Here is a 24,528-nt window from a genome sequence, read left to right as displayed (position 1 = left end):
TCTCTCCTTTTTTTCCTGCTCAGAGGTTGTGTTCTTTTACAGACATACGCATGTTTTTCACTAACAAGAAATATGTCAACCCTTTGGTTTCTAATAGTCTAATGTTATAAACACACTAAAGACGGATTCCTGGTTGGCCTGGCGACTGATGATGTCCTGGCAGGACTGCTGGTGCAGTGATGGTCCAGACTCGTTCCACATTCGGTTTTGGACCAAGGAGCTCCAACTCATGGCTGTAGTTGTGAGACCCAGATCAAGTCCAAGGCCCATATTCTGGACGCCCTCCCCCTCAGCCCTGTCAAATCTGGTCAGACCTGTGGATTCACATCCGACCACATCTGAGCTCTAAATCCAACCCTGATCCCTGGCAAAAGCCTATTTTTTAGCCTTGTGCAGCTCAGGTATGGCGACACAGCAGTCTGGCGCTGTCTTGTTTTATCCCCCCTGACCCCCAACATGAGCCACTGCAGACATAAAAAAGATTAAAAACCTGCATATCTTTGTCAAAGCCTGTCCCTTTTCTCCTTTTACAGTCTGTGTGGATCTCAGGAGTGAGTCCAGCTGACTGGAACCCAGTGAGTCTCCGTCTCCACTTTCTTTAGTGCCGACCGCAGCTCGCTGAAGGCTACCGATAGGTCGTCGTTGACTATGATCTTCTCAAACAGGTGGCCATGTTGAGTCTCCAGCATCTGGGCAGTGGTCACCATCTCCTCAAAGTCCTCCTCCTGCAGCGTATACGTGAGAACAGAGAAGATGACAGAGATGCACAAACCAGAGATGCACAAACCAAAGGCAAAACAGTTCATTTGAGGGTGCCTATCTGCTGCAAAAAGAAAACACTAGCCACAGTAAACAAGAGAGGAGATAAATTCACGTACTGCAAACACAAATTACATGGCCTTGAACACACAAATAAACATCAAATGGCCGGTACGGAGCCCGTTATAACCTCCCAGAGACATGGTACCCACACATGAACCCTGGCACAGACCACGCAATAAAACCTCCCCATGCAACAACCTGACCTCAAGGAATTTTCATCATTTCCTCACACGGTTATCCAATTCTCAAGGAAAAGAAAATATCCTCAAAATATCCTCAAAATATTGAGGACAACCCATAACCATAATTTTTTTTAAAAACATACAATATTGCGAGTCTGGATTTTATATGTACGATAGGGAACTTGTGTTCTATTGTGACAGCCTGTTGCATTGACTGGAGTTGACAAGGTGTCAAAAATGGACATAATAATAATAATCTTTTTTTTAATACTGGCAAATGGTAAATAATAATACAAAGAGTCTAATTTCCCCATCTTGGATGATTACAGACACAGAGATAGCTACTTAGGGATGACAGAAACTGGGATTACACATACTGACTTGCTTGATTTTGGAGTAACTGACAGAATTCCATGCAAAATGGGCTTGAATGTGCTGGCTGTTAGATTAGGTTATGCTTTACTAATTCTGTGGTTAAATAAAGTACACTACATATTATGGGCTACGGTTTGCTTTGCCGCACTTTAGGTTGTAAGACATCCATTTAAAAAGATGGGTGTCTTCTCAGCACAAGGTAAAATTGCTGCCTGAAATTGTTACATGTTGACATGGAGGCTTAATGGGTAACTACCTTTTTTCAACCTATTTTCCTATTTTTTGTGTCTAAGTGACTGATGGGAACAATAATCTGTGACATTGGTCCAGTATTAAGTCAGATTGCTGCATTCTGCAGCAGAGAAACAAGCTACAATGTAAGTTACTGGGGCAATTGTGCAGCTTGTATTTACCTTCACAAAAGTGCTAATTTTGCCACTGGCCGGCTTAGAGTGATTATCTAAGCGTTTGACAACATTAGTGGAAGGATTTCAAAGGAGGTCGACCTTTCTGTTAAAGAGTAAGATCCTTTTTAAACAAAAACATCCGCAAAATCTTGTTCGCTAACCCACCAGACTCCATGTAAATAAATAATAATAAACAGTCATTTTAGCATCGTAAAATACACTTCATTGAAAGTTCACAAAAACAAAACAAACTATGAAGAGCCATGTTGGGTCGTCTTTCCACTTTTCCAACCATCACAAAGTTAGTTTTGGTTGAAATAAACACAGTTTACAGATTAACACGTGAAAATGTGTTGGCTCTATACACAATAAAATATAGATTTTTTACATGGAGTCTGGTGGGTTTAGCGCTAGCGACTTCAGAGCTGTTTCTGGTTAAACAGAAAGGGGTTTAAAGGTCTATTTCTGAATGGATCATTTCTATAATGTTGTCAGACACTTAGAATATTAATCCGAGCCTGTCAGTAGAACAAGCCCTTTTGTGAAGGTAAATACGAGCTGGACATTGTCCTAATAACTTACATTGTAGCTTCTTCCTCCGCTGCCGACTGCAGCGATCTGGCTTAGTACTGGTCAAAGATTGTTGTTCCCATCAATCACTTAGACACAAAAACATAGGAAAATAGGGTCCACGTGGAAAAAAACGGTAGTTACCATTTAAACAGGGGTGTACAGAAGGGATGAAGAGTTTTCCAAGTCAATATGCAAATCAGCTGTCCAGTGTAAAGAATAAAACCACGGGCTAACTGTGAGGAATAGACAAATAACTTATTTTTATCAAGGTAGGAGTAAATATTGCCTATCTGGGGCTCCTGAATTCATAGATAGAGCATTTTGAAACAACCCAGGTATCTCTCCATGGTGGTCCCTCTGAGGCTTTCTGGCTTCAGCTGTGTGGGCCCTGGCTGATCCTACCCTCTGTGCAACAGCAGGGCTGAAGTGGCTGCACTGATTTAGCCTCATGTTTTTACTGGGAACACTCAACTTTAGATTTCTAGATAGATATGGTTTTATAGTGAACCCCCATTGCCAAACACACAAATATAAATACACACAGATGCACAAGGACTCAAACATACACACATACGGACCAAACCCACAAACAGGCCAGATCAAGCTGTGTGTGCATACAGTGTGTACGCACATAAACACAGCCTCGTTAAAAGTTTAAAGCTCCTAAACGGCTCCGCTTTTTGAGACGCTCCCTCTAGCCAGGAGTTACTTCAGAATGTTTCTGGTGGTTTTCTGCTTCATAATGGATTAGTTGCGCAGCTAAATATAAACACTCGCTCCCTGTGTCACTCAGAAAAAGCCCTGTCAGTGTTTCTTGTGCCCGGCTGTCTCGTGTTAGCCATCTTACAAAAACCGACACACACCATCTCACACTATTGTCTTTTGTGGGGAACATCACAGTGATCATTTTTATTAGCCTGTGTCTTGGAGGATGACAAAAAGGACAGACTCAAGGAGGGCAGAAGGTTTGTTGGCCTGTGGAGAAAAGTGTTCTCTAGTGGGACTATATTCTCTGTCATCTGGACCGAAGCCCCTGCAGGTCTTTCACTATTGGACCGGGACTTACTGGAAAGGCTAAGCCCAACTTTAAGCCCCTGAGGTGCTGTTCCACCATTTGATCAATGAAAGTCAAAGTCATATTTGCAGTTAAAACCTTTGGTTCCATTTATTTCCATGAAATCTCAGTTATGTTTCCAGACGTCACTGCTTGTATGTATGCCTGTGTAGTGTTGTGGTGGTGGTGTGCGCATGTGGTCAAAAACTGTATATGCTTCCAGGCTGCACCCGAGGAACCAAAGATTGGTTCCTATTTATACATAGGGCACTAATTGGCTCTTACACTTACAGATGACCATTGTGCACAGAGCCAGGAAGACAACCCGTCTGATCTGTCCTGTCAACTACAGAAACCTGGGAGAGACTGTACACTGTTTAGTGAGTGTGATGTTTCCATGTCCACCAGTGAGTCTCTGCGTAGTTACACCATTCTAGGTAAAAGAACATTAATCACAGCAGGACGTCGCCTAAAGGACAGTGAGTCGGGTAGAGAGATGGAAAAGAGAATCAAAAAACAGAGGAAGAAAATAATAAGATAGATGGTAGGATGAAATTAAGGGGCAGAGAGATGGATATAATGAAGGTAAAAAGAGCCTAACGGAAAACTGGCCGAGTAGTGAGTGGATATTCTTTGGCGTCCATATTGGATCGCTCTCCTCAGAGGGGCAGTTTGAGCTGATGCCACTTGGGGAGGGCCAAACTCATTTATCCCCACCGCCATCAGATTGCTTAATTTCCTCATGAAATGATGTAGCGTTGTGTGCCTGCTTAAGCACTTTGTTCCAGCAGAGATAAATTTCAGTTTTTATTGCAGAATATGAGGCTATTGACAGTTTTACCACTGTTTGTCCATGCTGCACATACTGCAGACTTTAATCAATGACCTGTTTTTTATGGTTGTGTTGTTATGGGTTTCTTTTTTTATTTGTAAAATTTGTGATCCTACTGTGTTTGTTCTTACGGAGCCCCCGAGGTGACGAGGGGGGGGGGATTTTTTTTTTAGTTAAATACTGAACAATCACTTTTGCAAGATCTTAACTTTGTTTTGCAACAATTTCAGTAATTTTTTTTTTTTTTCCCTCCATGTCACCTCGGGGGCTCTGTACGTTTTACTGTAAATTCTGTCAAGAGAGTTAAATTCACCTTAAGGACTATATACCCTTTCAGCACAGAGCAGCATGTGTCAGCCTCAGGTATCATCTTTTAAAACTACCATGCACACCAATAAAACACACCTGTGTCAAAAACCAAGTGGATCATTCCAAATCTGTTTTAAAGTGCTTATATTATGCTTTTTATCTTTTTTACCTTTTCTTTATTGTGTTATATATCATTGTTGTGCATATTATGATTTACAAAGTGAAAAAGCCCAAAGTCCACCCCAAAGGGTCTTACCATCTCCAACAGAAAACATTGTTTTCACAAACTGTTTTCACAACACAAACTTCTCCAAACAGCTCTACTGTAGTCCAGCATTCACTTCAGAGACCACACCTCATACTCTGCTTCTGACTGGCTAATAGTCCTAACCTAGGTGCTGTCAAGGCACACCCTTATACTCTGTTTCTGACTGGCTAGTCCTTACCTAGGTACTGTCAAGGCACACCCTTATACTCTGCTTCTGACTGGTAGTAGTCCTTACCTAGGTACTGTCAACGCACACCCTTATACTCTGTTTCTGACTGGCTAGTAGTCCTAACCTAGGTACTGAGCATGTGCGACTCCCAACAAAGATCGAACAGAAGTGAGATTCCTCACTCTGTAGCTAAAACAGAGAGCTCAACACAATAGAGTACTGCAATGTGCAGTACAAGAAAAATATGAAAACCTATTCTGATACAACCTCTAAATACAATTATGAACATGAAAATAAGCATAATATGAACACTTTAAATGATTGTTGTAACTTCAATGAAATGTGTCATTGTTGGCACTAAGCACATTATAGCCGGAGTTATGCATTGCATCAGCTTGTTTTTGGGTGGTTTTATTTACCATTCCGGCATCTTTTTGATAAGTTACTCTGAATCATCTCATTCTCTAGCAACGGGGCTAAACTCAGACTCGTCGGACTGCTGAAACAATGAGACAACTGTTCCTCAGCCTTTATCATTAAAGCAGACATGTCTCTCTGAGAGAGAAATACAGCTGGCGGTGAATAGAATATGTCTGAGATGACTCACCCAGCAGCTTCTCTTTCAGAGCCTATAATAGCAAATCGGAGGTAGCTTATGTCCTGTCAGTGTGCATGAACATTTACACAGAACCTGGTTTGTAACCTGTCTGAAATATGCCTCAATATGTCACACGGTTTATAGAGATGTATTTGTATTACTTGAGAGAATAGCAGGAGCTAATAAAGGGACAGTGAGTAAAAAGCTCATTGTTCATATGACCCTTGCTAAGAAATGAGGAGCAGACAAAAGGCAAAAATTATATTCACTGGCTAATGCAAGCTGAGATGGTGTCTGGATAGAGGTTTAAAAGTTTGACTGGGAAGTGAAATATCTACACGATGCTTCTGTTCAGCTGTGACCTACTGTAACCGTACGTTCACACCGCCACCGACTCGAGCGTCTAAAGTTACCGGAAGTCATTCATTTTCAATGGAAGCCGGCTTCTCTCAGCTGCAAGGAGCGGCAAATCTGTCGGCGTCGCGTTTTGAGCGTGTTGAGCATCAATCAGAAAGTTGAAATTTTTCAACTTTATGGTAATGAGCAATGACGTGGTTCAGCGGCAAGCAGCGGCTAACGCCAGCCGCCAATCGGAATATAGACGTCCTTCACGCTGGCTGATCCTGGGGAAACATACGATGTAATCTTTCGTTCCTACCAAAACATTAATTCTGAGGACAAGCTCATAATTGCCGTTGCTGGGTTACCTTTTGTTTATAATATAACGTTGTTTGTACATAGGAACAAGTTAACATTACCTGCGGTCACATCCGCTCACAGTGAAGTCCGGCACGGGTCACTAGGTTAGTCTGGCGGCTGCTCGCTCTGCCTGCACGCCGCTATGGCTCAGCGGCTAACGAGCGAGCTAACTGCTAACAGACTCCGTTGCGACCAATTAATACAACTTCTGTCATTATATATGTAATTTATAAAGGTTTCTAGTGTCAGTGTATTCGCCATGGCTGCGTGTGCGTCACAAAGCTTCCCATTACTTTTTGACAAGCGTCGTTGGCGCGGCGGCCAAAGCTTTTTTGCAGCTCAAGTCGGTGGCGGTGTGTACGTACGGTAAAGCTGCACACTGTACTGCATGTATGATAGCACCTGGGTGTGTTTGACTGAGCATGGTAGCCCCATAGAGTTTGCTGTTGCTTGCTTTATTTGCCTAATCTGTTTATTTTTTCCTATACCATAATTTTATTAAGTCTGAAAAGGTTTTATGTAGAAATGCTGACTTTTTGTTGTACCCTCCTTGTATTGTATCTGTTTTTGTGTTGAATTGTAAACATATCTGTACACTTTATGTACTTATTCGGCACTATAGGAAAGTGTTTTCTATTCCTATAGAAAATCAAAGGGAACCAAGTGACAGTGTGCTTATACAATGAAAGGCGGCTCAAATTGATAGAATGAGAAGAAAGGCAGGAATGCTCAAAAATGTTTGGACAAGGTCACCACTGAAGATGAACATTGACATTTTTTTCAGGTGTTTTTTTGGGAAAAAGTCCCGATTTCATAAGGTCATCAAATACTTACCATCCTGACAGCAATGAAAATAAAACTTAAGTATTTAAATGATTATGGAATTAGGGATCCTTCAGTCAGAGTTGGTTAATGTGCATGTTAATTGCATGTATATATAGCATAATGAAACCCCAGCTGGTTAAAGGCGCCACTCTTTGTCCCCATGTTGGATTTACACCTACAGAGCCCGTTTTACTTCCCATCACTCTCTCCACTGTTCCTCTTCTTCACTCATCCTCAAAGTGCTAATTTGTCTCTGTCTACTGTGACAGCACCGACTCTTATTCAGCTTCTCTCTCTCCCTATGGGGTCCCATCAGGTCATCCATGGTGTGTCGCTGACCAATATCTTGGCCTTAACACTGCATGTGGCAAGCGAGACACGCGTGCAGGCGAGCGAGCACCGGGGCTGGGAAAACCATCATCTACCCTAACACCCCCCCACCAGGCAACTTCACAGCACACCGAACGCCGGCTAATTGAGTTCATCTGCGTCAGCCTGGGACAAAGGCGTGTAAGGGTTGACCTCATCATTCACTCACTCACACACACACACACACACACACACACACACACACACAACACACACCACACACACACACCCCACCACAGGTGCAGATAGTGTTTCTGTTATTTCTTCTTGCTGCTAATCTGTCGTGTGTGTTTCTACACCGTAACACATTGGACTTGGATTGATGTCAGCATCTTATAGTCATTGCACGTTGACAATTTTTGACGATAAACTTGATTTGCTCCCTGGCAATATTTCCCTTTATCCTTACTTAATGTATATCCTATTAGCAGTATCCTGTTGTTTTCTGCTGAAGTGATCCAATTTCCTCACAGGGGTCATTAAACTTTTATTTAACTAATCTCATCTGATAAGCATTTACAAATATCATGCAGTTTGGGAGCACCAGCCAGGCTACCCCTGAAATGTATATCCATTGATTTCCTGTCATTGTCTAAATCAAGGCAAACCTGACCCATATGGTACTTCAAGCTACTTAAAAAACTCTAAACAACATAATATGTTGATAAATGTCTGATCCAGAGGGAGAAATAAACGTTGGTCTCTTACCATGAATGACTTGGCAGAACCCTTGTCGTCCTTGCCAGATAGGATTTTGCCGTTCTGTCTGTCTCCCTCAACCTCTCGATTGTAGGAGGCTTCACCAACACTATAAAGGGTTTTAAACTCTGCCGTCCGCAGTGCTTTAGGTCTTTAAAGAGAAATAATAAATAAATATGAATTTAAAAGCAAAGGAGATGTTACTATTGAGCAACAACAGAGGACAGTGATACAATTGGAATGTTAAAGTAATTTAATAAACATTTATCAACCTTATAATCATGAAGTGGATAAAGTGAGGACAAATCAGTATCAAATCAGTTTATTGCAGGTGCTTCCAAACTAGAGTCTGGGACCCCCCCAAGGGGTTGCACATGTCAGGGTAATGGGATGATTAAGGAACGATTGTTCAAACCACTCTGGCTAATTAGTCCCATTTCCTGACAATGGTTTTTGCATTTTAAGGGTTAAAAAGCCAAAAGATGCCAAAAGGTTTGCCTCTGGTTGTGTAGTGCATGTGGTTCTTTTAGAAGATAGCAGAGGATAGATCTGCCCTGCCTTCTGGTCTCCTCCTTCTGGTTTACGATTGCATTAAACAATACCACCAATCTTGTCTCAAGGGGTAGAAAGAGTTCAGAGCTGGTTAGTGGTGGCATCAGGCTTTAGGCTCTCCTCTGGTCCTGATATTGCGATCAGGGCTTGCAACTGTGCTAAAAGGCAGTGGGTCCAAAAACCATAATGAATAGAAGATGGATCAAAAAAACAAAAGAGGGGCAGGAGAAGAATCAGTGGGAAGTATTTATCTCAGCTCTCATCAGCCGTCACCGAGTCGGCATAGGAGCAATAACATGCTTCGACACTGCCGCTGATCTAATCCATGAGTCCGAAAGGGCATTAAGTGTGTGTGTGTGTGTGTGTGTGGGTGTGGGGGGGGGGGCGGCTTACACATCACCACAAATGTATTCATGGAGCAAACAAGCACATACACAAATGTACATACACCCCATCAGCTTCCACAGACCCAAGGGCTCTGGGGCTGACTCTCATTGCTGCTTAGACCAGGGTGTTTGAGAACCTGCCAGGCTAATCTATATAATGATGTATTTGTGCCTGTCATTATCCACTGAGCAAAAACAAACAGAAATGAGCTGATGGGGCAGCTGATGGGGCAGCAGCTGGACGATCCCGACCCTGGACTAATGGGAATCATGCTCAGAGGTTTGCTCAGGCTCAGCGACAAGCTGGACATTCATGTAGGTTCTGATTGCCACCACCCAAGACATAAGCAAAGAGGAAATCTTCAAATAGAGGAAATTTGCGGTTATGCTCCCTGGAAATGCCCCCTTTAAAACCCACTTTGCTAACCAAGTGGGCAGCCAAGCCTCAAGAAAGCCGGGGAGATCTGTTTCTGAGGTAGGTAGGGGCATGGTGCAAAAAGGTTAAAAATACAGGGAGTGTGGGATGGTAAGGTTCAATGAGATAGAGAGGAAGGGTTTTGTGTCACTCCCATGAGGCTGGACATCCAATAAGCACACTTTGTTCTTGGCGAGGACGGAGCGTATTGAGTCTAGACTTGTTCCGTAGTAATTCCCTTTGTACTCGCCATACTCAATGAACCTGAGAGGCAAATACATTGAAAGAGAGAAGAGATGAGAAGATTGTTAAGTAAGAAAACACCATTTTTGTGCAGGGATTAGTGTCTAATGCAACCTAATGTCCCTTTCGAAGTAACATTAGAATCTCGTCCTAATCTGGTTGACTGTGTCAGCACACTCCTGAGATTTATCTTAGAAATAATGATATATAAAACCCACAAATCCACAGAGACAGGAGGATTACTCTTTCAACTGTTAACAGATCTGAAGATAGCATTCTCTAGCTGAATTTGAAAACCAGACGGTTTGGGAGAGCGTGTTTTTAAATAATCTCCCATGCAACTAGTTCAATTAGTAACACCTGTTTGTGCTAGAAAGACCACAAAGCCCCTGAATGCCACAACCTTCCCTCGTTTAATCCATGAGGATTTTAGCCCAGCAAGCACTGCCTGGGCGCAAGCAAACAAAACACTTCTCCACCAGATAATCTTCCCCCTTTCACACCAATCAGCTGTCATGAGGAAAAATCCACCGGTGTATTTTTAGCAAAAAACAACGAGGAAAAAGGGCAGCGAGAAGAGTGGAAAGAATTTGAAGCTAATAGGACGAGCAACGGGCAGAATGACTGCCTCTGTGTGACTGATGCCATGTAAAAAGAATTTTATGGTAATTGCCCATGTAAGAAAGTTTTACTGAGCCTTTTTTTTTTTGTGTGTTTTTTTTTAAAGGAGGCTTACAAACCTCATATTTGGTTATGGGAAATTGATTTAAGAGCTTACAGAAGCCTGTGTTGAAAAAGCTCACACCTTGCAGCATTTAGCGCTGTTTGTCGTCAGAGGTGGAAGGTATATAGATTACAGGAAGGCGTGCCAGTATTGCGGAGGTTTGGCTAAATTGAGAGTATGAATTGTTGCCATTTTGACACGGAACAGGGCTTCCCTTGGGAAAGTTGTTCAAGCTAAACACACGTTGTTGTGGACCCTTTTATTTCTGCATTGTTTCTGCTGCATGCAATGAGGCATAACGCAAACAAGTTCATCTCACTCCTCGTCTACTTTGCTGCCTTGTAATTTCAGCGTAGAGTGTCCCACGCATCCATCCCACATCACAGCTCCGTCACTCACCCCTCCGACTCCCTGAAAAACATTGCATGCCTCGACCTACACCGCAACATGGCCTAAATATACAGCACCTCCTTTCACTTCTTCTGTCTACATGCTCTGACACTATGCCCTCACCACCACAGGCTTCCCTCTATGTCATATGTGTGTGTGTTTGCGTGCATAAAGTTTTGTATGTGCACCCTACAGTATACCCCCCCCCCCCCTTCAAGCTTGTGTGAGACCAGCAGAAAGACATCAATCATTCTTATGACTATTACAACTTGCATTTCAATTTGTTGGCCACAAATGTCAAGGCGGCCGTGGTGTGGCTGCATTCGCAAAGAGCGCCTCAGGAAAGGAGAAGCAGAGACAGGAGACCTTGGGGCCACTGTCTGGAGATCTGTTACCAACACAGGGCCCGGCCCTGTCAACACCAGCTCACACTCAGTTAAAGAGACACACAGACGACAGCAGGGAGGCTGTCTTTGAACAGTGGCAGCAAGTACTGGACCAGTCAGACTGTCGCAGTGCCTCTAGTGGTCCAGAGCACAGGTTAACAGGGATTGTGTTGTTTTTTTATTAGAGTGACGGAACTCAAATTGCACATGTTCTAAAAACAATTTTATTTGTTAAAATTTGAAATAGCAAAAAGAAAACAAACTAAAACCCTTCATGTGATTGGGATACATGTCATTCCCTCTAATTTGCTAGTTCCAACTTCTCAAATGTGAACATTAAGTCACAATTTAACTGACTGAAATGCATGCAAGGGAAAAGATTTTGCGAATAAAGAAAAAAAAAAAATGTTATGGGAATAAAGTTTCTACAGGAAAAAAAGTCCAAATATTTTGAGAATAAAATATTACGGGATATTATAACACACACACACAAACAGAGACACACACAGACCACACACGATAGCCAATAAACCAGAGCACGGTTTTCTCCCACCAGAATGTTGTTGTCCACAGCGCCGTAAGAGAAGGTCTAGCAATGCAATTACAATTCAAAAAATTATATTTTAGTAAAGAAGTGTCTTGAAACCAGTGCATTTGTTTCGGAAACAGAAAAATAGAAAAGATCTTAAAGAACTTGCACATTTGTTCAGGTGTTTTAAGTGAAGAAATTCACACAAAAATTAAGAAATGATTTGGTAAAATGCAGTAGAGGGGAATAACCACTGCATATAGAAGAGTTGTGTGACCTGAAATTAACTTGTTTAAACTTTACTGTGTGTTCCATCTTAATTGTAAATTGCCCACATTGCAGCAGAGGAAAGTTATACGTTTTAAAGTTTATAAGTTGTAAATATTGACATCATGAATGTCTGTAGTCCATGTCCACCGTATAAAGGTAAAATATGAAAGTTTGTTGGGTCAGTCATTGTTTTTTATTCTTTACTTATACCAGATAGAGCATTGCCTACTTGTTATTGTGGATATCCGTCTCAAAGAGATGTCTGGAGATGAAGTGGTACTCCACTCCGTCGCTCTCCTGGTTCTTCTTGGCCCGACTGGTGTCTGAGAGAGAGGAGAAAAGATGGAGCGATTACCTCAAACCCAGACTGTCTGACTCACTGTTGGGGCTAAAAGCATCTAAACCGAGCCCTTATTAACTTCGCTGGAAGTCTGAAACACAGCACACTGGGCCATGCCAACCCTTGTATATATTATTGTGTAATAGTACTATAAAATACACAACCTGTAGTGCTACAGGACTAAAGTCAGACACTTAAGTGACATTCAGCAGAGGTTTACTGTGTCTTATTAAATTTGTCTCTTGTAATGCGGCTGCAGGGCCTGTAGAAACAGAAGCCGTAGCGTTAGCCGGCAGTGTTAGCCTCTGTAAGGTAATTGAGTTTGGGAGCGCTCATTAACATCAAGTCTCTACATTTACTTGGCCATAAAACATAAAGCCTCGCTGTAAAATTGGCAGTGGGGGCGGCGGCACAAGAGGGGAACGTGGGCAGGCAGTGCTGGAAGGGCTTGTAAGGGTCAAGGAGTCGACGCACACTCCGGCTCCTTTCAGGAGTCCTCCAAAGGTCAGAGGGGAGAGGGTACACCCGTCAGACACTCCAACCAGCTCCAAAACAAACTATTAAACTTTTATCACCTGTAACCAAAACAACCAAGCTCTGCTTCACTCTCCTCCGAGTTGTTCTTTTTGTAAGCGTGTGTTGAGGCTGTGCCTTTCCTTTAGAGGGTCCAGACTGATCTACAGGGTTCATGGAAAACCAATGGTGTGATTTATTATTATTATTATGTCACTTGCTTGAAAAGAAAAGACAGCCATAAATCCTACTGTAGTGGAGAGGACACTGAAGAAGATCAATGACTTTCTGTTGTCAGCCCCAGACAACAGTAGGAAAAACATGAGAGGGAAGGCCAAAACAGCCTTGTCATAAGATAAGATATATTTATACCTCCCATTCAGAAATGTGTCAGCCACAGCCCAACAGCCTCTCGGTAGTTAGACTAACACAATCCATTATTTTGGCATCTGTTTTGTGGCGCAGAAAATAATTACAGTACAACAAAAGAATGTGTATCCGTTCAATCCCAAATCATGGAAAATATCAGTAAACTTGGATTGGAATCAAAATGTTTAACCCCCTACTCTAATGGCTTATTGCAATGCTCCTTGTGTTTTTCAGACGGCTGGTTTACATTTTACAGCGACAAGCAGAGAGGGAGAGAAAAAAAAAATCTCAACCGTGGCCACAAGCTGGTGGTCTCCAAAGCTCCGGTTTTCAAATTAACAAAAAGAGGTAACGCTTTCGGCTTAATCCGAAACAACAGAAAGTGTTAAACACATCCATGTGTCCATTGGCACAAGTCAAACATTAAAAAAAGGGAGACAAGATACTTTCCAAGTCTCTCTCCTCTCAATGAGAGCCAGGACTTGTGCCATACGTCTTCTATATGGGTCAGAATCAGGCTGTCTGGGCTCTATTTAACACAGCACAACAGGTCACATTTGAAAACAATTAACATGCCTAGTGGAAAAAAAGGCCCTACAGATGGGATTTTACCATCAGGGACATTTCTAGTGTCAGACCTCACTGGTACACATCCATTATGTCACACGACATGTAACAAACACAGCAATTAATATCAGCCGTCCTCATATTTCCTCAAAGTCATGTTGCCGTTTCCCTCCAAGCCTCAGATGGTAACTTTGCAATTACTAAAGCCACTGCCCTGCTTAATTGTATAAATCAAAAAGATTTATTTGTCCCGACGTGCTCGCTTTGGTACATCTCAGAACTGCAAAAAACAAAAAAAAAGCTTGCAAGACTTGGAGAGCCAGTCATTTGGATGATGTTCAGAACTACGGCAAGCTGTCGTTGGGTCCTTAAAAGGAAAAAAAGGGAAGAGGCAGTGGAGGAAAGAGACAGAAAAAGATGGAAAGAAAGTGAGAAATAAACTGTGAAGGAGAGGAGTGTGAGTAGCTGGGTGCCAATACATGAAGCAGTGGAATGGCATGTCTTCAGGAGGTAGAAAACCCCAGTTTCCTCCATCATTCGGAGCTTGTCAGGCAGACTGTGAAAAGCTGACAATTACACAGGAGGAGAAACAACCGCCTGGGCCTTGAGAGAACCAGCCGTGCCCTGGGTGCTACTCACTGCCAGGCAGCTCCCTTTGTGTGTGTGTGTGTCTCAGACTGGACATTCATCGCTCAACAGCGCAACCTCTCTCACACACTGTGAAAACTAAACTGGAACCAGTAAGCTAAACATCTAAAGTGATTATTTTGATTTGTTGCTAACATCTCACGGGGTGCACTGGGGCACTGTGTAGTCTGCCATCTTGTGCGCTTACATTTCTCTCAGAATGTGTATCCAACGTGTTTGTCTTGGTGGACAGGTGTACAAGAGGCTTCTTGGGCACAAATGGATTGAGAAGTAGAGAGTAGAGAGGGAAGCAACTTATCCCCATGACAACCAAGCTTTAGTGTCAGTTTTTTAAGTTTGACGAGGGTCCTCAGCAGCTCACCACAAATCCTTTATGCTTTGTCTATCTTTCTGAGCAGCTTGATGTTTATGGAAAGTTGTCCTTAGGCCACATCAGTTATACTGAGAGCTCACTTACTGCCATAAATGTTTACAGAACATAGAAATAAGACTTGGTGATAATGTTTTTTGGCTTGGGTGTCCTGGTGGCCTAGTGGTTAAGAAGCATGTAATGTCCCTGGTTTCATTTCTGCTAGGGATAAGCAAGGCTAAGCTAAGCTAGTGGTGAATACTAGCTCGGTGAATAGGCTAACATCTCAATAAGTCGGTGTGTTCTTTTAACCCTCATGTTGTCCTGGGGTCAAATTTTACCCGTTTCCAATTTTATTTTTATATCACAAATATGGGAGGACAAAAATGTGGAACAAGGCGACAAAACATTAGGGAAATAAGCGTAAAAAACATTGGAAAAAGTGACAAAAACAATGAAAAAAAACACGGAAAGTAAGTGTCAAAAACTTTGGAAAAACTGGCTAAAATGTCAAAAAACATCAACAAAACGGACATAGACATTGGGGGTAAAAAACAAAATGTTGACAACACAAGGGTTAAATAAAGGCCTAAAAATGCCCCAAAAATAATCTTTAAAAAGTGAAAATGAAATAAGTTATTTTCCATTGAAAAGCAGATCTAAAACCATTGTCTGGTAAAAGGCGGACACAATGTACCACACACACTCACACATAAACAAAGCGATGCATACAGAGATGAAAAGTTGGAAGGCAAATGGAATTGATTGGGTGACTCGAGATTACCTCAACGGATTGAGTGAACTTACGTGGGATGGTCACACTAAAGTGCTGGGGGTCTGAGATCAACAGTTTCCTCTTGAGTTCATTCAAGCCAACTCCTGTGGGTCCTGCACAAACAAACACATTGTGAATATGACAGAAGTCACAGAATCCATGACTACCTCTCTCCAATTACCAAAGAAACAGGCTGCCATTTTGAAATGTCTTACACTCTTCGCTTACTGTACATTGACATTGTTAAAGTTATTAGTAACACCTGTGCTTTTTTTAAATCCCAAAAAGGCTTTACAAATGATGTTTTTATGTAACTATAGTCACCTAAAATATATTAAACATAAGCATTTAACAGCTTTATCCTACAATATCAAAATCAATATATCAATATACAATTTAGTAGTGCTACTCCACTGAACCGGGTGGACTCAAAAATAATCTCAAAAGAGACTTTAAAAAAAAATTGCATAGAAGCAGCAATTAATAGCATTACAGTACAGTACATTACAACAACACCTGTACCTGTTCCCCATTTATATATTACTAGTTTAAGGAGGATGAAGGATGTTAAATAAGAAGTAGTTACAGATGTATAAAATGTTTAAATATTACATTATGTTACTTATATCACTAAGAATTTTTAATCATCCTTTAATCACACTGTTGGCGGTTCCATCCCTGGCTCCTTCTGTCGGCATGTTGAAGTGTCCTTAAGCAAGACACTTAGTCCCCACTTGATCATAATGGGCAGACCAGCGCCCCAACATACAGTGGCTTGAGAAAGTTTACACACCCATGCTAAAGTTGATTAAAAAGAGGAATAAAAAAACATCTATTGGATATTAATCTTAGGTCTTCATTCAAAAGATTTAGGAAAATCCAACCTTTTAAGGACACCATTTTTCTTTATGAATGAACAATGTATTGTAAATAAATACATTTTCTTCCTTAAAATACAAGGCGCATAAGTATACACACCCCTATGTTAAATTCCCACAGAGGCAGGCACGTTTTTGTTTTTAAAGGCCAGATTTAAAAGCCAGTTATAGGATGTGTAAACTTTCTCAAGCCACTGTAGGTGTATGAATGTGTGCGATAATGGGTGAATAAAAGGCAAATTGTAAAGCGCTTTGTCCGGTAAGGCAGAAAGGAGAGGAGATACTAGAAGAAAGTGGAAAGAATCACAAGCTGAGAAAAGAGAGGAGTCACTGAAAAACATTGAAAAACACAACGATAGCTTGAAGAAGATCTAAGTTTACTGACGAAGCTGTAGTGGTGGACAACACTGCGCTTTTCTTGTCGAACAGTAGGTATTTAGATCAAAAGTTGTGCTAGTGTGTCTGGCTAAAGCTGGAGTTAACGGCGGGAAGTTGCTGATTTGAAGGACGCCATTTTGGACCAGAGAGGATGGGGGGGTGTTCCCTGCAGAGGAGGACTTTGCCTTAGCTGGCATCTGGTTTTGTTTTTTGTGTTTGAGCCATGTTTCCTGGGCTGACAGCAAACTCACACATGAGCAACCATCAGGCCTGCAACATTTTTTTTCAAAACCTTTCAATGGCAGTAGCTCAGTCCGTAGAGACTTGGGTTGGGAACCAGAGGGTCACTGGTTCAAGTCCCCATATGGACCAAAAAGTACAGAGTGTGGATTGGTGGCTGGAGAGATGTCACTTCACCTCCTGGGCACTGCCAGGTGCTCTTGAGCAAGACACCGTACCCCCCCCGCCCCCGCTCAGGGCGCTGGTTTGGCTGGCAGCCCACTCACTCTGACATCTCTCCATTAGTGCATGTATAGGTCCTGAGCATGTGTGTGTATTTCAGGCCTGTGTGTGATTACTAACAAAGTGTGTACACAGAGTGTAAATTGTAATTTCCCCACTGGGGATTAATAAACAAATTAAATTAAATTAAATTAAAAAAATACCTAAGGTAAGAATCTCATCAGTGTCAATAAGCATGCAGAATGCTTCTACCGAGATCTCATAATGTTGGTGATTGGCTGTCTAACATTACAAAACTCTACTGTACACACAGAGATGGGGCTCACGTAATAGGAGCTGAAAAAAGAATAAGAAAATGAGAGTTGTGCCGACATGTGTAATGTTGTAATTTGGATTTGTTAAAATGGATATTATAAAGTTTAAGAACGAGTATCGAAGTCACGATATTGGTATTGGTATTGAACGATACCCAACCCCACTTATAGAGTCTCAGTAAGTTTTAAGTGTTTTAAGTTTTAAGAAACTGCTATAGGAGGGAAAATTGTGCAAGGAGTCATTTTGTGTAACATTATCGTAAGGAATATTTCCATTAGCTTATTTAAAAGGTACTTTGTGATGTGTTTTTGTTTTGTTTAAAGGTTAAATATTATTTGTGCATTTAAGAAAACTTTCAGTAAACGACACCTTTTCCTTTTAAAGGGTTGTCTGGGGTCAGTTATTTCAATACAGCCCAATAGATGTGTATGTTATTTTATTAAGGAAGTGTATGATTAATAGGGGGTGGGGGAAAAAAATCCATACAGCATAGTATATAGTGTCTCAATGTTTTCAGTGGCAATACTTTATTGATACACAGGCGCCAAGTATCGATCTTTTATCATATATCAAAACACCTTATCATTCCTGTCTAAAATTAGTTATTGCAGCTTATTTAGCAGACATACTATGGAGTAGCGGGGTGCTACACAAAGAACTGATTTAATATGACAAAGCTATAAGATTCTACAATTACTAGCCATTTTTAACCAGTTCTTCTCTCATTGTAGCTTGGCAGAACAATAAACCTCCAAAACAGGTATACAGAGGTAAGGAGGCCTTTTCCTGTGACATATTGTCACAAGTCAGCTGGACTTTCCATCATATCCCCTGTGGGGAAACTGAGCCAATGAGTTGGAGAGGGGAAGTCAGGAAAGGTTATTGGAGTATTGTATATTTATTTATCTGTGGCTCAAAAAGCTGAGCATCCGTCCAGCATTTAATAGCCAACTATCTAACATGTGGATATGGTAAAGCCCCATCAAACTGCAAAGTAATTTAATGTTGAAGGAACACTAAAAATAATGCCAGAACCTTGTTTACACTGGTTTTGGTTTAGTGGAAATCACTGAATCAATATCCAAATGTTCTCTTTTCTTTTACGGCTTTGCCTCCATTTCTTTGTCTTTATAAGCCATTCTCCAGAATTTTAGTCAGAGTTTATACTGGTGTTACATCATCATAATTTGAACCGACTGGCATCGATGTCTTCAACAAACTGGACAAGAACTCAGTTTTGGAGTAACAAGGGCATGGCTTGGCATTTCAGTGTTTTACCACAGCTCTGCAGCGGCTGGACAGTTAGAGACAGCGCTAGATCTGGGCTTGAGATTCCTTGCATGCCTGACGTTCTGGGCATGCAGTACAATCGCATCAAACCCTATTGGAAATTCATTTCTCCAGGCAAATGTGTTTAGCAGGCCGCTCATCTAAAACAAACGGACAATGAGTTCACTCAGCGATGCGGATTAGGTGGAGACCGAGGGAAAGGGAAGGAAAAAATGTTGAAAAAGGAAAGCTCTGTATTTCTAAGAGAAAAGGTGCTCCTGTTTCCTCTCGTGCTATCTAGAGGACCAACGCCTCTACATTTCCTCTGGTGTAAAGCAGAAGGGTTCTGGAGTGATCCACAACCTGATAAATTGGTGTGGACAAGAAGGCTGTTTTAAGCATAATATCTGAACACTGTCAGCCTTCACACACAGACAAATTCACAGCCTATGCTTTCCTTTTACTTCGGCACCCAGTAACACATGGTTTGAGTCCTATTGTGCGACTGCTGTAAGTGATAAAAGCTGTTTCCTCAGCGCACTCACACTGTGAATTCAGAAAGAGAAAAAAAAAGAAAATCAAGAAAAATACCACGACGCTCTTTGGACCAACGGCGCGAGGCATTCTGTGGTTAGCGTCTCTCATAAACAAGCACATGGCCAAGCGAAGACAGCAATCAATCTTAGCTGGGGAGAGGGAGTTTTTCAGCAAGAAAAAATGAGTACCTGGGGGTTGATAGCTTGGGTGATTTATTAAGATGAGGAAATGGAGTTCATTTTTAATTTGTTTCGGAAGCGCGGGAGGAATGCAGCGGTGCTGTTTGAACAAGGCAGTGGACCAATGTTTTTGTAGGTGCTGAAGGTGGCAGAGCATCGTAAAAAGAGGCTCTTTTATGAGCCCTATCACAGTGGTGCAGACAGTCCTCCCGGCAGGCCACAAACCTCTACACAAGCTTGTTTGCTTGAATCTGAGCGAGGATGTCAGAGCCTGGGCAATGGGGGACCAGCAGAGTCATTTCTGCTACCCTTGGTATGAATAACGGCCCCACTTCTGCACGCTCGTAAAACCATTTTCACCTTGTATCATCGCTCCCTTGCTTGCCACTTGTGATATCAATGATGCATGGCAGCAGACCTTCATCAGAATACCTCATATGGCGATTAAATCTTATTCCAGCTGTACCACCGCCTGCCAAGGGGGCCCAACAGACCCACCACCAGGTCTTTTTACAAGTAGAAGCTGTGTCCCGTGGTCCTGTTCCACCGTCTGACCCTAAACACGCCACCTCTTTGTGCATTGTTTGTCTTTAACAATGTCCCAACACAACAGCAGCATTTTAAATTTGAACACCACAATTAAAAAAGGCATAACTCTTCAAATGTTCTGGATTAAGCTGCCATATTAGATAGTGTTTATGTGTTTTTCTCTCCCTCCATTTGTCTCTCTTTCTGGCCCTCTTGCGGTACTTCTGGCCTTGCAGATTGCTGTGCCAGTAAAAGTGTCAGTTTTCCTTAGAGCACTCATTAGAGAAGTTGCTTTTAATATCTCGAGCTTGATAACTTCCAGGCCAAGCGTGGAGCACATCGCAGGCAGTCTGTGCCGAGAGGTCGAGGCCAGGCCCGGCAAGGCTCTACTTTTGGGCCCCAGAGCCTCAACCCAGCCTTAAACCTCCCAGCCTGCATCCCATCCAGGGCAGGGTATATTACAGCACTACTCATAGTGCTGGTCCTGAAGCTACCACATTTAAGGACGACAGTGGTGCAATGTGGTCACAGCAGATCATTTACAATGGACTGCTACTACATTTTCAACAGGAGTTGAAATAGAGTCCCAATTTGATATATTTGGATACCACATAAACATTCACTTAGGCACTGGTGTATATGAAATATGTTTGGACTAAACCCCATACTAAAAGCTTTCAGTTCGTCTTACTGTAGGTTCAGTGTGTCAAGTTACAAGGAAATGTGGAAATCAGCACACCATTTTGTCAGGTTAAATAATCAGATATTTTTTCAAAACCATCAGTGGTTTGGTCAAACTATGCATGGAGTATGTAAATATATATTTTTATTGGCGGTTGGATTTAAAATGTATGAAAACCCAGATAGGCATCTTGATTTGTCTTTGAAACAGATCTCAGATTCTGTGCAAGAGGTGGGCAGCAGGTCATTCATTAGTGGGTACTGTGGACCTCTGCCTCCACATTAATGAAGGCCTCGAGGCAATCCCGAAAAGCTTTGGGAGAGGGGCATGTTTGATATAAAAATAATGGGGGGATTGTGCTGGAGCAAAGCGGAAAAAGTGCAGGGCTAGGTCAGGCATGCAGGGTTGTGTCCTGTCTGCAAGTAGTACAGTAACGCAGACATGACATTAGTTGCAGTCGTTAGCATGTCCGGCTAACTTGGTTTCTACCTGCAGGAGACTTCCAGATTGAGCCAAGGAGCATGTAATTAGCTAGCGAATTATGTTATCATGTGGGGTTAAAGACTAAGTTCACAGCTAGCATATCCACTGCGTGGAAGTCAATACTGAAAGCTATCATAGTTTAGATTATAGCAAGCAGTTCTTTTCTATTGTCACACATGCACCATAAACCAGCAATCATCCCCTCCTAGAAGATGCAGAAACTCTCCAGTCGCCTCTCTGTCAGCTACGCAAAATTTAGGCTGGGTTTTTCTTTTTTACAATTATTAGTTGGTCTTTATGTGGTTGATATTGGACGGTGATGGCATGTGGCTATGAGTTGCTCATCAGGATTTGAAAATCAGCTAGCCTGGGCTCAGTCAGCTAGTTCAATTTTTCAAATACCGATGAAAAGGTGGAGAACATTAACTCAGGCGAACAAGACATCACAAGCCATCTCATGAATAGGATTCACTCATGAGGATAGGTTAATCAACTCACCAGTCTCCTGCTGACTCTGCTAGCATGGCTGGTTGAGTTTTTCAAATGTAAACAGAGGAAAAGGTGAAGATGGCTATCAGCTACAACCTATGGCTATGATCCCGACTATGTGGACAAGCAAGGCCATCTTTAAGGCCAGCGTGGAGGAATTGAACACCGACCGCCACTTCTTCGCTAGGCATCCCAGCCAGTGTGCAGGTGTCGGACGGTGAGTTAGTCTATATGCCTGCGTTGGTTCCAGCAATATAAACCTCTCAAGACAATTATTTTGCACATTACAACTCTTATTAGTTCACACAGCAGGGCTGTGGAACCCTATTGTTTTCCTATAGATTTTTTCCCACTTCTTCTTCTTCCCTTTTTTTTCGTCTCCGCCTAAAACGACTGCTACAGTGGGTTCCACTTTCACGCGCTCCCCGGATCATCAGGGGCGACTTGTGTCTGGGCTGCCTTGCACCAGGAGGCTTGTACCCTGTCCACAAGGCTCAGTGCTTGGACTAGTTATATTCACCTTATATATGCTTCCTCTAGGCAATATTATTGGTAAACACTCAATTAAATTTCACTGTTATGCAGATGACACCCATTTATACCAATCAATCAAGCCAGACAAAACCAGTGAGTGAACTTCAACCATGCATTAAAAATATAAAATCATGGATGACCTACAATTTTCTGATGTTAAACTCAGACCAAACTGAAGTTATTGTGCTGGACCATAAACACCTCTGAACCATATTATCTAAAGATATAGCTACTCTGGATTGTATTGCTCTGGCTTCAAGCCCTACTGTCAGAAATCTAAGAGTTATTTATGATCAGGATATATCCTTTAACACCCACTAAAACAAACTTCAAGAACAGCCTTTTTCACCTTTGTAACATTGCCAAAATTAGGCACATCCTGTCTCAAAACGATGCTGAAAAACTAGTCCATGTATTTGTTACTTCCAGGCTGGAATACTGTAATTCCTTTTTATCAGGATGCTCAAATAAGTCCCTCAAGACTCTTCAGTTGATCCAGAATGCTGCAGCGCGTGTTCTGACAAGAGCTAAGAAAATAGATCATATTTCTCCTATATCAAGTTGTACGTATTGGCTTCCTGTAAAATCCAGGATTGAATTGAAAGAGTGACTTGTGGATCCTAGAGTCTCTAAAAGTAGAATGAGAGAAAGAGCCTTCAGCTATCAGGTTACTCTCCTGTGGAACCAGCGCCCAGTCTGTGTTCTGGAGGTAGACATCATTACACATTAAAGAGTAAACTTAAAACTCTCCCCTGTGAAAAAGCTTATATATCTATATAGGGAATGAGGAGTTGCACTGTTCGCCTAGACCGGCGGGGGAGGTTGTATAGCTACAGACACGGCACCCCTTCTCTTCTCTGTTTCTCTTCATAGTCATCAGACTCGTCTACCAACCCTTATAGAACTGGCTCAGGTCTGCCTTGCACCAGCTGTTAATTATGCTGTTATAGTTTTAGACTGCCGGGGGAGTTCCTTTGACACATTGAGCTCCTCTCTCCTCTCCCTTTGTATCTGTGTGCATCCATGTACCACAAATGCTTGTTACTAACTTAGCTCTGGGGAGCTTATTCCCAGGAGTCCATGTGTTTTTTTCGTCCAGCAGTTTTCCTTGGATTAGGGTGCCACCTAAATCATGGTTGCAGCTGTCGCCGTGGTCCAGCTCCGTGCCCTGCTATGTCCTGCTACAACCTGCTACGCACTACAGTGCCCTGCTACGCCCTTCTACGTCCTGCTACGTCCTGTAATGCCCTGCTACACCCTATAATACCCTGCAGTGCCCTGCTATGCCATGAACTACTACAACTACAATTTCTAGTCATAGTTCCGTAATCTTTATTGTGACTATTATCGCCACTGTTCATCACACCCACAACCGGCACCATCCAACACCGCCTACCAAGAGCCTGGGTCTGTCCGAGATTTCTCCCTAAAAGGAGGTTTTTCCTCACTACTGTCGCACTAAATGCTTGCTCTTGGGTGAATTACCGGAATTGTTGGGTCTTTGTAAATTATAGAGTGTGGTCTAGACCTACTCTGTCTGTAAAGTGTCTTGAGATAACTTTTGTAATGGTTTGATACTATAAATAAAATTGATAAATTAAAATAAAATTTAATTGTTATCACTGTAAACTGCATATGTGCTGTAAAAGCTCAATTGCTGGGATGACAATTGAAAATGGCCAGATTACATGTTGAAAGTGGGGATTTGGCTTGTTGAATTTATAAGTTTGATCAATCTATCAATTCCTTAAATACATTAAATGTATATGTATTAAATGAGAGTTGAAAAAACATGCCTTTACACTGAGGAATAAAGTAGCTCATCCCCTGAACAGCAAAAGGAAAGAGCAGTTACAGAGAAAAGCATTGGAAAGGAAAAGATTTTGAATAAGAAAACTTAAGAGACTCCGGGGAGAGGAAGAAAGAGAGAGGGAAGCAGAGAAACATAAAGCAGATCTTTCCTTGGCCCTTTGCTTCATTGCGTGTGAAATTGTCCATAGGTTGTCCTCCAAATTATGGACGTTAATTGAAAATATTTACATTAGCATGACAGGTGGGAGAGGTTCAGCATCCTCTGTGTAAGGATGTGACATGCTGGCAGGAAAATGGGCTCGCTAATTAGCAACACGCCTGATGAAGTCCATGCTCTGTGAGGTC

The 24,528-nt window shown here is 42.0% G+C and overlaps 1 long non-coding RNA gene across 1 annotated transcript; it reads right to left on the bottom strand.

The window, feature by feature from the left end:
* Positions 1–316: 316 nt before the first annotated feature.
* LOC116679973 (uncharacterized) lies at positions 317–15,939 on the bottom strand. Its single transcript, XR_004329610.1, has 5 exons — positions 15,670–15,939; positions 12,306–12,399; positions 9,686–9,798; positions 8,191–8,332; positions 317–725 (listed from the first exon to the last, which is right to left on the bottom strand). It is a non-coding gene; the product is annotated as an uncharacterized LOC116679973 (long non-coding RNA).
* Positions 15,940–24,528: the final 8,589 nt, after the last annotated feature.

The sequence above is a fragment of the Etheostoma spectabile genome, unplaced genomic scaffold (genome assembly GCF_008692095.1).
Source record: "Etheostoma spectabile isolate EspeVRDwgs_2016 unplaced genomic scaffold, UIUC_Espe_1.0 scaffold00018280, whole genome shotgun sequence".
Classification (NCBI taxonomy): domain Eukaryota; kingdom Metazoa; phylum Chordata; class Actinopteri; order Perciformes; family Percidae; genus Etheostoma; species Etheostoma spectabile.
Note: the sequence above shows the minus strand (reverse complement) of the source record. Positions and strands in the feature narration are given on the sequence as shown.